The sequence below is a fragment of the Mustela nivalis genome (genome assembly GCF_964662115.1).
Source record: "Mustela nivalis genome assembly, chromosome: 8".
NCBI classification, from domain to species: Eukaryota; Metazoa; Chordata; class Mammalia; order Carnivora; family Mustelidae; genus Mustela; species Mustela nivalis.
The window spans coordinates 133672745-133685933 of record NC_139027.1 but is presented as its reverse complement, the minus strand read 5'-3'; the positions used below and the strand labels follow the sequence as shown (position 1 = coordinate 133685933).

General features: G+C 43.4%; 1 protein-coding gene across 5 annotated transcripts in view; it reads left to right on the top strand.

Annotated features, from left to right (window-relative positions):
- The first annotated feature begins 2034 nt into the window (after positions 1 to 2034).
- Positions 2035 to 13189, top strand: part of ADNP (activity dependent neuroprotector homeobox) — a 31762-nt gene continuing 20607 nt past the window's right edge. For 2 of the 5 annotated variants that reach the window (XM_082744912.1, XM_082744914.1), the window contains exon 1: positions 4558 to 4727. The gene's annotated coding sequence lies outside the window, so the exon portion shown is untranslated. Of the gene's footprint in view, positions 2523 to 4557; positions 4728 to 6070; positions 6143 to 13189 lie in introns of those variants that run through there. The other 3 variants (XM_082744913.1, XM_082744915.1, XM_082744916.1) reach the window with 3 other exon arrangements.

The following is a 13189-nucleotide window of genomic DNA, read 5'->3' as shown; positions in this document are numbered from 1 at the left end:
GATTCTCTTCTTCTTCATCTAAACCCAAAGTTTTTATTGTCGAGTACATGGAGCAGAGATTAAGTAAGTACCTCAGAGAACTCTCTAGAAGTATTGCCTTCTCAAACCCCAGGAGAGTAGATAGCTATCTTTTGTCTTTTTAATCTTTTTGATTCTTAATTCCAGTCACAACACTGTCACTACTGGAATTGATAGTAGAGAAAGCATTTGAACAGTGAGACTTTCATCATGTAGCAGTTATTTAGAAAAGGATCTGAACTATTTAGATGGTATTTTTTTAGTAAATCTGATGATTTAAGCACTAAAAATCTTATGTGAACCTAGCATCTCTAATTTTTAAATTAGGTCAAGGATGAAATCCAGATGTTTTCCCTTTGTATTTATTTGTATTACCACTCTATGAAATCTAAGTATATCTAAGGACAACTGAACTTGTGATAAATTTTGCTTATTTCATAGTTGCTTTTGCCTGTCTTCTGTAACATGTAATTAGATTCTTCATCTTTGTTTCTCTAAATCAAATGCTTTGGTGCCACCACCACCACCACCACCACCACCACCCCCCTTTTTCTTATAACTTCTCCAGTTGTTGTTTCCCCTTGAAATACTGATTTGGCTTTCAGAAATTAATGAAATTCTGTGTTGGATGAAATGGCTTGTTTAAACCTGCTAACTGAAGTCGTCACTGAGCTATGTGTAACCACAACTAGTACTACTTTCAATTACATCCGAATCTTTGGGGATGTTAAGTATGATTTGAAACTATTTTAACTTGAAATTTAGAGAAACAGCCAAAGATCAGTGTATTTACAGAGCACACACTTTAAGAAAACAGGCTTGGTTAATCCTTCCTGATGGTGTTCATGACTCTTCAGTATGGTTAGCTAATGACACACTCTCAGATGCACTCTACTCCAAAAGGTGGATTCAGAAACGAGGTAATGTGTTGGTTGGAATTGACCTAAGTTTGCACAGACTGTCCATGTGCTATCTTGTGCTGTCCAGATTGTGGTACCACTGGAAGTGTCCCTGGGACCACAGTTGAAGTGTAGTTTTTGAGCATCTTGTGGAGGCCCATCAGCAACATCATTTCTCATCTTTCGGCTTCACAAGTCCGGTGGCCCCACACGCTAGGGTTCCCATTTGTTTTCTTCAGGCCAAAGAGAAGAGCCCATCACCAACCTGGAAGACTGTCAGCCCCTGTGCACTAAGTAACCCGCCCCACCGGGAAGGAACCAGGGCTCCATGAGCTCGTGGCTTATCTCCAGTCGGTGTGTGAAGCACGAGGCCCTCACACCTCATATAAGGCAGGAGGCATCGCGCACAACCGGCCAGGTGTCTCTGCCCTTCCCGCTGCTGCCCGGCGGGTGAGAGCGCAGGCCTCCCAGCACGTGGAGCGGCTGGGCTGCCCGCACGCCCCCTCCCGCCAGATGTAGTCCAGGCCCAGCTGGGCCCGCGCAGGGATCCCCAGCACGGCCACCTGACTGAGTGCAGGGCGTGCTGCGGCCCGCTGCTGGTGCCTCCGCCGCCGGCGCTGCGGCCAGAGGAAGGCGCCCGCCGTGCACACGGGCCCTGGAAGCGCACTGCGGCCATTATCCGCGGCGCCTCCTAGTGGGTCAATGGCAAAAATCCTCTTGGTTCTCGCGAGAGCTCCCCCTCTGTGGGGATTATATAATTTCCCTTAGGTGGGGGTACTGGGACCACCCTCCCCCCAAAAAAGTTAGGTGCGAGCACAGGTGGCAGTGAGAGAGTTGTCCCTGGGGGACATGGGGGGAAGGGGTACTGTCCCCCACTACCCCCCCTACTTAGCTGGACAATGAGTCCTCTTATGCTAATGAGGTATTTACGTCACTTCCGCTCTTTCTCGGCCGCCATTTTGGCTAGGGCAGGTTCGGGGACTCGCTCCGAGGCGCTTGTATTGTCTGCTGAGGGGAGACGCGGGATCAGCCCCCTCCCCCGCCCGTTGCCGCCGCCGCCTCCACCGGCCCGGTCTCCCCTCCGCCGCCCGCCGGGATCCATGAGCTGAACTCCCGCCCCCCCGGCCGCCGCCATCTTGTGCCCCCTCCCCCTCCCGCGGGCAGCGCTAAGGGGGATTTTGGCGTCTCCTCAGACACAGCTCCCTCTCTCGGTCCCCGCTACTGAGGAGCGAAAGGAGCGCGGCCGCCGCCGCCCGTCTGCCCGCGCCGGTGAAGCCGCCTCTCCCACACCCTCCGTCTCCTCCCTCCGCCCCTCCTTTGTCTGCACCGCTCGACGACGCTGCCGCTGCCGCCGCCGCCCGCGCGGGGACTGGAGGGAGCCGCTCGCGCCGCTGCCGCCGCCCGCCGCTCTGCTGCGCCCGCCGCGCCCCCCGGCAGCAGCCGCGGCCGCGGCGCGAGCCGGAGCCCGCCGAGCCAGAGCGCGACGAGGCCCCGGGCGCGCCCTCGCCGCCGCCACCGCCGTGCCGCCGCCATCCGCCCGCCGCCGCCGCCGCCGCCCGGCCCCCGAGCACGCCGGCCCCGCGCGCGCCTCGAGGCCGAGTCAAGGTAAGCCCCGGCGGCCGCCGCGCGCCGACCCCGCGGCCCGGCCCCGCTCCCGCCGAGCCGGCCCCGCGGGCGCATTGTTGTTCCCACTGCCAGCCCTCCAGCCGCACACGCTCCTTTGCATACTCTGGTGCTGACGGAACGCCCGCCCCGGCGCGGACCGCTACCCGGGCTCTGCTCCGGGGTCCAGGCGCCTCCTCCTGCAGCCCGACCTCCCTTCCCCGCCCCGTGAGCCCGCCGAGGCCAGCAGCCAGCCTGGCCCCCGGAGCCTGTGCCGCTGATGGCATCTCCCTCCACCCCGCCCCCAGCAAGAACAGAGCTGCTCCCATCCCTGGAACTAATCCTTTCCTCCCGCTCCCCCCCCCCCCCCGCCAAACGAGCCCCCCACGCACACCCCCAGTGCCTGGGACGAGCCTTCTGCCTGGTCTACCCACCCTTAGCTGGGGGAGGGGGGGACAGATTGGGGGGCGGGGAGCATGCATGGCACGGAGTGGAAAGTCTTTGCCTCCGCCGTGCAACCCTTCCTCCCCAACATGCCAGCTACCCTCCTGTCCTAAGCACGGAGTCCACCACCACCCCTTTTTCTCAGTCGCAGCTGCCTGGTCAGCACGACCTCTTATGAACATTCTGAGCCCCAACTTTGCAATTAGATGGTAAAAAATGGAAATCCAGAAAGCTGCGAAAAGATTTTCTTTTTTAATGCAATGAATGGGGAGGAGTTCTTTGAGCACCCTTTTATTCACCTCTCTTTCCTCTGGGCTGCCTGCCTGCCCTCCCCTTCCCTCCCCTCCCCCCCAACCTGGATGCCTGTCTGCTGGAAAAGGCGCGATTGCTTCTCTTCCTCTTCTGCCCAAGATCAGGCGCTAAGGTCTAATATCCTTTTTAGCCACACATGTACCCACACTAAGTCTTCTTGATGTTCTTGCGTTCACCAATTCCTCTGAGCAGTTCTTGCCATAACCCCATTTCTCAGACAAAGGCTTAGGAGGGAAAAAGAACCAAACTGTTTCCTGTGTTTGCCATTTTAATGCTGTCCATCCCCACACACCCAATTCCTATCCCTGATGCTTCTCGTGCCAGTGTCTTGAACCTTCAGAGGGGAGGAGGGGGAACTCCTGGGTAGCTTGATACAGTTTCTTTATAAATCTGCATTGTTGCTTCTGGTTTATGGCCATCAAGAAAATACCAGCCCCCACCCAAAATGCACCGCAGCCAAGTCGGCTAAAGGCGATGAGTGTTGGAGTCAGTAGGGGGCGCATTCCCTGCACTGGGTAAGGCTGCAGAGGGGGGAAGGGCCCCAGAGCTAGAACAGGATGTGCTTCACAGCGCCTTCTACAGACCATGGGAAAATGGACCCAGCAAGACACACACTCTCGCACTCTTAGTTGGTGAGCTGACAGCAACATGGCGAAGGATTAAGTGAGTCAAGAGCGGTGATTTTATTTCTTTTAAAGAATCCACCCTGCATTTTAGAAGTTCTCTTTTTACTTTTTCAAAACTGTTGACCCTCAGACAATCCACATTTGTTCTTGGCACATCATTGGTACACAAGATTTCCTATTCTTTGGAATTCTGGAATTCTTCCACCTTAAGCTTTGAATGTGTCACCATGTCTTTCCAAGGTCAGATGGTAAAGGGGAACGTTTAAAACCTGAGAGTTACAGGTTTGGGGGTATTGCTGATTACCTCCTTTCTTCATGGCCCACATCTTTCCAACTCTTTGAGAGTTAAAAATCATTCTTGAAAGATGCTAGATTTTAGTGGGGTAGTAATTTTCATAAGCATGTAGATGGGTGTCATGATTTGCAAAGCCTTGTTGGTAAACATTAAACCCACGTTGAGTTCTTCATGGTCAAACTCAACAGAGTTGATTGTAAAATTTTGTCGTCTTCTAACTTTGGACTTGCAATTGCCATTCATTTTCTTAGTAGCCAACCACCTTTGCAAAAGCATTGACACCGGTCTTCTGTGAGCACCCACCTTCTTAGGGAGTGTTGATTTCTATAGATTTTACTCCTCTTGTTATTTCCATAGGTGTGAGATGCACAATGCGAAACCTAGGCCCCAGCTTTTGCACCATGATGCACAGGGTTGTACTTTTTGTACTGAACTGATAGGTGGCCTAGTGGTTATGCCCTGTACTACCATTTTGAGGATCTGGACTCCGTTCCTGCCTTGCTCTTTGGACCACATTGTCAATTCACACCGGTGGGTATATTCATTTTGGAGGGTGGGAACTGCAGCAACAGGGAATCCAGAGACTTCTTCCTCCTTGGTCACCACCAAAGCCAACACTTCCAAAATTTCAGCCTAGCCACATTCCTCAAGGAACCGGTTAGAGCTGGTTGCAGTCATGGGTTCTGAACAGAGAAATGGCTTGTTTAAGAGAAAATTTAAGTTGCTAATACTGTTTTAATCATTTACATTCTGCACTCTTGTGTATAAAGTATCTTAAGTTCTCAATTATTGTTATCTAGATGACCCAATCTCAAGAGTTGCTAAGCTTCTGTAAATCTTACCGATTCTCTGATCAGAACAGGCCTTTCCATGAACATGTACTTGCTACCAATGATTGACAGTGGTTGTTGATACTTGGGGTACTTGTAAGACTTTGTTGCAAGTATTTTATATAGATAACACCAAGGTAAATTTATGGGGAATTGAATGGGTGTATTCTTTGATACATAGTTAACCAGTTGGTGCTTAAGGGAGAATTTTCCTGGAACATTTGCTATTAAGTAACATTTTGGTGAGTGAAAAGGAGGCAGCTTGGTTCAGGTATTCCGATGGAGACTTAACTATCTTGGTTTTGAAGTTTTTTAGTAAATGCAAGAATCAGATTTTAAATCTAATTGGTGATATTTATAATATTTAAATACTGCTTAGTATATGTTAAATGGAAATAATTTTGACCTGTACTTGGTGTTTGATATATAGTTATATGAGTTTTTAAATGAGTAATTTGGAAACAACTTATTTGAGGTGCGTTTGAGATGAATGAAATTTGTGAAGGTCCTTCTGTTTGATTCGGCAAATTATACATAAGATACAGTGTTAACTGATATCCTTAGTGGTAATAGCCATTTTCCCCCTACAGGAAAACTTGCTATGAGCTCTTAGCATGTATTTTGCAGTTTCAAGGTTTCCTGGTTTGGGCATCAAAGTGAGTGAATGAATGAATAGTGAAACAGTTGGGCTTAAAAGCTGGAATTTAGGTAAACTGTGAGAGTTCATTAAAAGAACGGTAAAAAGCCTCTACTAACCAGAGGGTGGGGATGGGTATTCTGTTTAATTAAACTTTAAGTAGAAGTTCCTTCTTTATCTTGGCCATTGTTGAAAATTTCCTAAAATTACCTTATCAGAGGCTACTAGACATTGAACTAATTAAACCTTTGATTTTGGTTCTTAATGTCTCTGTATCGAAAATATAGGAGATTGGGCTCTGAATCTCTAAAGACATCTGGCCCTGCCTGTCCTGGAGGTCATTGGTTGTAAACATACCCACTGTGAATTTGTTTTGCTTAAATTTCTCTTTTTTTTCCTTAAACCAGAGTGCAGGAAAAGTTCTAATACTATTTATATTAAAAATAAAACGTCACCATGTTGAACAGATTAAGTGTCAAGTAAGTTCTCAATTATTGTTATTTTGATGACCCAATCTCAAGAGTTGCTAAGCTGTTAAAAACCTTAAAGATTCTTTGATCAGAATAGGCCTTTTCATGAACATGTAGTTGCTACCAGATAATCACCTTAAATTGGCTTTTACCAAGTAAAAATGACTTCTGTTTTTTGTTCTAACATATATAAACAAGTTTATTACTTCAATTTGATTATTAAAAGTATAATTAAGTAAAGTGCACAATGTGTTAAATTGTTGCTTTCCTTGTAACTTCACAAAATTTGAAAAGTACTACTAAGCATAATTTCTAGTATTGAAAATTTTAAGTATTCAGCAATCTGTTGGTTGATACGTTTAAGGTGATGTACACATGCTGGCTACATGTTTAATTGTGGAAATTAATGAGGAAGATAGAGCTGATGAGTTACAAAGGAGCAAGTAGGGATCAATAATTGGCTAGAGAGAGAAAAGAAAAATCTCAGTATCAATAGTATTTTTGTCTTTTGGGAACTATATATAAATAACAAAATTGCATAAGTTGTAATAGACTTCGGCAGGTTGACTCCATCAATTGGTGTGTACATATATACACGTAAAATACAACTGACTTTTTAGAGTTGGAAGTAACTGTAACTAAATACAAAGTCCCACCATCAGAGATGTGGTTGGGAAACAGTACATTTAACTACAGAAAAAACGTCGGAATTAGATATTGTAGTTTTTCTTTAAATAACCTATTAAAATCTTAGATAACTTACAAAATGTTGTCAAAGTAGCCAAAAAATGGAAAATTTTGTGAGATTAGAAACTAATTTGTAGTTTACACCCAAATGCCCGAAACTGCTGTGTAATAATCTACATGTTCATCCTAAACTTCCAAAAGGGCTTTTACTTTAAAGTCTTGTTATGTCTTCCAGAAGATAAAATATTTCCCATGGGAGTTTAACTTCCATTTATTTGCCTAAAAGGCATGAACATTAAGTCCAATGTTGTTATGCTAAGTAAATAATTTAATTATAGTTAGACTCACAGAGCTTGACATGTTATTAGCATCGTGCACACTTCTAGTGAGCTTGTGGTGTTTAGAACAAATGCCATATTTTGCTGATGTGTATCACTGTCAGTTCTACATTTTATGTTAGTTTGGATACTTGACATTTGAAACTGGTGAGAACCAAAGCCCCACACTAACTGAATTGATACTTTGAATGTAGAAGTTGTTTCTTCTTTACTCATTGGTACTTGCTGCCTTAATCATTGAGATACTTTATAAAAGAAGCCATCCTTGTTTTGCCCAGCGTGAGTGGCCACCGTTCATCGTGACTTCATGATTTTTATATTGTTTGTTTGCCTGATCCTGCTAATTACAAAGTGAGGGGAATGATGATTGTGCTCCCTCAGTCTTTCTGTGTCTTAGTACTCCTTAGACCTGTGTTTTGGTTGTGACCTACCTTTGTTATCTTGCAGTTAAGGAGTCATCTTAAATGAGAATCCATATTCTTGTTCCACTGGAAGAAGGCTCTCCTCATATATTATCAGGCTTCTCAGATTGGGATATATATATATCAACTTGATTATAATGTGATGTTTTGTCTATATTAGGAAGTCACAGATAAAATGTGAGCCAACTATATACAGGAACTGTTTTGATTGAGAGCACACATTTTCTAATCAGTGTAAAATGCAAAGTTCTTTTCACTATTTCAGTTCTGGGTTCTCTCATCTCCATGTTTGCATTCACTTGTCCTCTGGTTGTAGTTCTTTGGAAATGCACACTCAAGCTTCCTTGCTTTTATTGATCCCTAGCTTAGTTCTAAGACCACAGCTTAAGAAATAATAACATTTCCAGAATTGCAGCAATGTTCCTGAAATAAAGGTGTGGAAATTAAGAGGAAAGTCTAAGTGCTTTTGATAGAGTTTACTAAGGAAGACTGCCCTGAACATGTACCACAGTTTAAGATTTAAGATTTAACTCCAAAACATGCACATAATCTATAGGAGGCTCATGCATTGTTTGACCATCCCTTAGAATTAAAAATAAATCCCTACACATCCTAACTCCCTCTCCAGTAAGGATATAGATTTGTGATTGAGTCACTCAGCTATGAGTTGTTTGTCTTTATGTGTCACTTCTCATATGACTTGGTTGATGCCTTTAAGAATGGAGAACCATGAGTGTAAAGGCCTCTTTGCTAGCCTTCAGGGTAATATAAATGATGCCCATTTTATTTGGCAAACATTTTCTAAACCATTCTGAATTTTCTCAAGATCGTCCTTGTTTCACAAGTGGGGAAGTCAAGGCACTTCAGCTTGCGGTGTTGAAGTGAGACACAAAGTGTCCATGCCAGGCCTGTGCTTGAACACAGGCTTTTGTAGGGTTCGCATGTGCTCTTTGGCTAATAATGAGGGTTCACATGAATGTTTCGTAATGATAATGCTGCTTCATGCTTCTGTGTCCGTGAAGACCCAAGGATCCTGCGTGCGCTTGATAGTCAGAGAGGCTGACCAAACCCCGAGCAAGAGAGGACCAGCAAAATTGTGTTAGGGGTGGTCACTTGAAGCAGCACATGTCTGGTTTGAAGTTGCCTGTACAAGGATCTTAAAAAAAAAAGAAAGAAAGAAAGTTTGTTTATGGTCCTGTTGCTTTTCGAATGTTTTGGTTGAGGGCAGTCTTGTTCTTTCTTTCCTCTGGAAAGTCATTTTTGTTTAGACAGATAATTGTTGGCTTTTGCCCTTCTGCCTTTCCATTTTCTGAACCCTCTGGTCTCCATTTAAGAGTTAGTGGAAGCCTGTACTTGCATTGAAACATGCAGCTTTTTCTGGTGGGGACTGGCAACAATTGAGAACCCGTATGAGTGGTTTCTCTTCAGATCTGTTACATCTGAAGAGACTTCTGTCTAGCAGAAATATGGAAGAATGCATTAAAGTTTTAAATTGGGGGTGGGGGTTGTAAATGTAGGTCAACAGTTGCAATTCTTGCTCTTGTGAAAGGAGTGAACTAGAACTGGGAGTGTCCTATGCAGTTGGCTCAAAGTCCTGGTCCAAAATCAGGTAGGCTTAAAAACAACACCCAAGAAAAACTACTCTGCAGAAACCATAAGAGTCGAGCCACCAAGTGGCAAAGACTGCTGCACAAATAATAGCTCTGCTACAGAGAAAGCTTTGCCTATTAGGCCTTGACTTCTAGGAGATTGCTCAGAAAAACTTGAGGTGATTTAGGTAAATAATTCTATTATTCATGAATGAGAAAAGTTCCTTTCTGTTACTCCAGGAAAATTATTTCCGAGTAGTTGTGATAGAGCATGGAAATTTTCTCATTAAGGAATTGAAAATTCCACTACTTTGTGTCCTACACCTTTTAGATGACCAGACCAGTGACATGCTCCTGGAATGATTAAAATGGATATGTCTGGATGTCTTCTTGGGCCTACTGGTGAATTGATTTCCCACTTTCACGTTTCTCCTAAGCCAGTTTGTCCACCTGTATTGGCAGCAACAGTGCTCAGCTGTGGGGTATGTGGGCAGCAAAGGGTTGCAGTCATTCCCTGTGGGGTGTGTCTGCCTTGCTGGAATGCTTGTTTAAAATGGAGTAAATTGGGAAATGCTCCCTATCTCATACTCTCTAAAGCTAGATGAAGTTGTTAGAAATAGTCTCTCTCTCTCTCTCTCTTTTTTTTTTTTTTTTTTTTTTTTTTGGTGAGCTGTGAGGCATCTTTCTCCCTTTCAGGTAAAATTCTTTGTGAACTTCAGTATGTAAAATCAATAAAGGGTTAGAGAGCACACCTTCAGTTCCTCGGCTTTCATCTCGTCTCTCCAGCATCGTCTTTCCTTCCATGCATGTGTTCTGTCATCGCTTCAGCACATTCTCAAAACCCTGAAAGCCTTTGGTTCCATTAGTGTTCTGTAAATTCTGGTGGTCACCACTAGGATTCTCCTCTAAATTCTCTCAAGTAACAGGATAAACCGCCACAACATAATAGTTTCTGGTTGTAGACACTAGTCCTTTAGTTTGAAAAGTCTTTTTAGAAGAGAAGTAACCCACATATTTTTTTATGCAAAATCTAGCTCATGCCTTTATGTTTCTGTGTGACTGTAAGTCACTAGGTTTATTGTGGGTACTTGGAGATGTTAAATTGCATGTGCATTTTAAGTTCCACAGAGTTTATAAGGTTAAGAATATGCTAATCACAAATGCAAAGTATTATGTGTGTGAATGCACATTGTAATGTGTCTTAGAACAGATATATAGCAACCACATCTGATGATCAGGATTAATAGTCCATATTTTTTAAAAGATTATAACAGTGTGAGCTTATAATTTTCAAAGTGACTAGTATCTGATGTGGTTTAAAATAATAACTGCTTTAAGTGTTAACTGGCAGCATCTCATTTAATCCTTCTGACATTGGAATTGAACAATAGAATAGTGCCCTTCCGCATATACCATAAGGAAGGAGACCTCCAGAGGTTAAGTAACTTTTTTAGGTTCACAAAGCTAGTAAGTGGCAGAGTGAGGATTAAGTAAGGACACAGATCTGCCCAGCTCTGCAGCCGTGTTCTTAATTACTACATTGTACTGTCTTTCTTCTGAGCAGAGGAAAGCTTTTAGTGTGTTGTGTCCCCCTACTTGTTAATAGAAATTTGAAGTTGTGAGGTAAAAATTTTACATGTGGCTAACAGATCAGCTAAATTTTTATTCATGAAAACAGTATAGTTTTACTGGAAAACAGAAATGTTGATGTAGGCTGTAGGCTTCACCCTTGAACTTCATCTTCCTTTTGCCGTCATTTCAGTATCTTACTGTCTTACACCTAAGGCTCTGTGCAGACCTTTCAGATTGTGTGGGTCTGCGGTGGTTGTCAACTCCTGGTGATTCTGACGGTTGCCGGGGCCCGATACTGCACTCCGCATGGGCTTCTCCTAGACCTTTTGTAATAGTATCTGCCAAACGGCTGGATTTAATTCTCTTCAAGTGCCCATAGAATTGTATTCTTTCTCTGCTTCGTTGACTGCAGCACCTCCTCAGTGCCTACCAGATACAGCTGCAGGCTCTGGTGTCACACTCAAGACTTCTGTCCTATCCCCAAGCTGCCTTTCCAACCCTGTCATTCCTTATTACTTAGAAGCTTGGCATAGCAGCCATTCTGGACTCTACATAGTTTCTAGAACTCCTTGCTGTCCCACTTCTGGAACTGTACCAGCAAGTTTGTTTTGTTTTGTTTTGTTTTGTTTTGTTTTGTTTTGTTTGCAGTGAATGCAGATTCTCAACTAAACTAGTGGCCCCGCTTAGCATCTGCTTCCACCTTCTCCTGCATTCCCCTATGGAGAATGAATTCTCCCTCTTATAAAACCTCAGAGCATTTACTTCATGATACATCTGACACTTTGCTGCTTTTCCTGTGGTTGTTTATGGGGTGTCATCTCTGTAAGTCCTTTCTAGGCAGGGGCTGGTGTTTAGTCTACATTTATTAAGTGCCTGCTATGTGTCAGCCACTGCTGTAGATGCTAGATATCTAGTATCTAGCAAGAGGGGAAAAAAGACAAAAAAGCTAAGCAGGATCTTTTTAATAGACTCTTCTTTGCTTTGGATAGTGAGATAGCACCCTTGTCTTACTGAATATTTAAGTTTGTAATTCCATCATTGGAAATCAGAAAAATCAATCTCTGCTGAAAAATAATTCATAGTGGATATAATTTACAGACATAAATACCTCTTTACTACACTGTATCAATCATAATTTCAGGTCATAGTCTGATAAATCTGAAATCACTTGTGATAAGCATTTAAAATAAAACAAATTTTAAATCACAGTGTAATTATAATTTTGGAGATGGGTAATGTGATGAATGGGGCTGTTTATTTCCCATTAAATTCTTAGTTTGATATTAATGAGCCACCCATATGAAAGAAAACAAAACTTGTTAAAATTAAGTTTCCATCATTGTGTTACCTTTGAAAAGGTTTCCTAATTTATTTTTCCTAGGACCTTTCCCCTTGTACAGTTCTATCCTTAAAACTGTTTGGAAGAAACTTAAGGGTTATTTACAAATTTAATACATGGAAATTCTTTGAAAATCTTTTCTGTACCACTACATTCTCCAGAATCATTTCCCTTCTGCAAAACTTAAAAAAAAAAAAAAAAAAAAACAGTTGAACTGGGCTACCTGGGTGGCTCAGTAGGTTAAAGCCTCTGCCTTCGGCTCAGGTCATGATCTCAGGGTCCTGGGATCGAGCCCCGTATCAGGCTCTCTGCTCAGTGGGGAGCCTGCTTCCCTCTCTCTCTCTGCCTGCCTCTCTGCCTACTTGTGATCTCTGTCTGTCAAATAAATAAAATCTTTAAAAAAAATTTAAAACAGTTGAACTTATTAAAGTAACCTCAGCTGGATTAACTCTTAGTTAAGGCCGGGTGAACTCGAGCCTTTGACATTGACAGAAATGATACATTCCTCTCTTCCTGGCGTCTTGGAATAGAGCAGATCTGCCAGGAAAGTGAATTCTAAGATTTTTTTTTTTTTTAATATCCAACAGTTTGGCGGCCATTAATAATGTTACCATAGAGTCTTTCATTTAATATTGTCCAGAATGGTTTGGAAATTATAAAGTCCTTCAAAGTTCCTGTATTACATCCAGGTCTTGCTCTAGAGGATCTGTCCTGTTCAAAAAAAAAAAAAGTCTTAACAGATGCTTAATGTTCATAGATTTGGCAGAGTCATCAATGATAAATGCCTCTCATTTTGAACCCACTCCATTCTGCTGGTAAAACTACGAGCAAACCTTATTTGGTTCCATATTCAGTACTGTTGCCTTAAATTTTCCAGGAGCCACACTGAAAAAAAATATTTTTAATTGTGGTAAAATACACCCTAAAATTTACCATTTTATTTACTTATTTGACAGAGATCACAAGTACACAGAGAAAGAGGAGGAAGCAGGCTCCCTGCTGAGCAGAGAGCCGGATGTGGGGCTTGATCCCAGGACCCTGGGATCATGACCTGAACTGTAGGCAGAGGCTTTAACTTACTGAGCCACTCAGGTGCCCCAAAATTTACG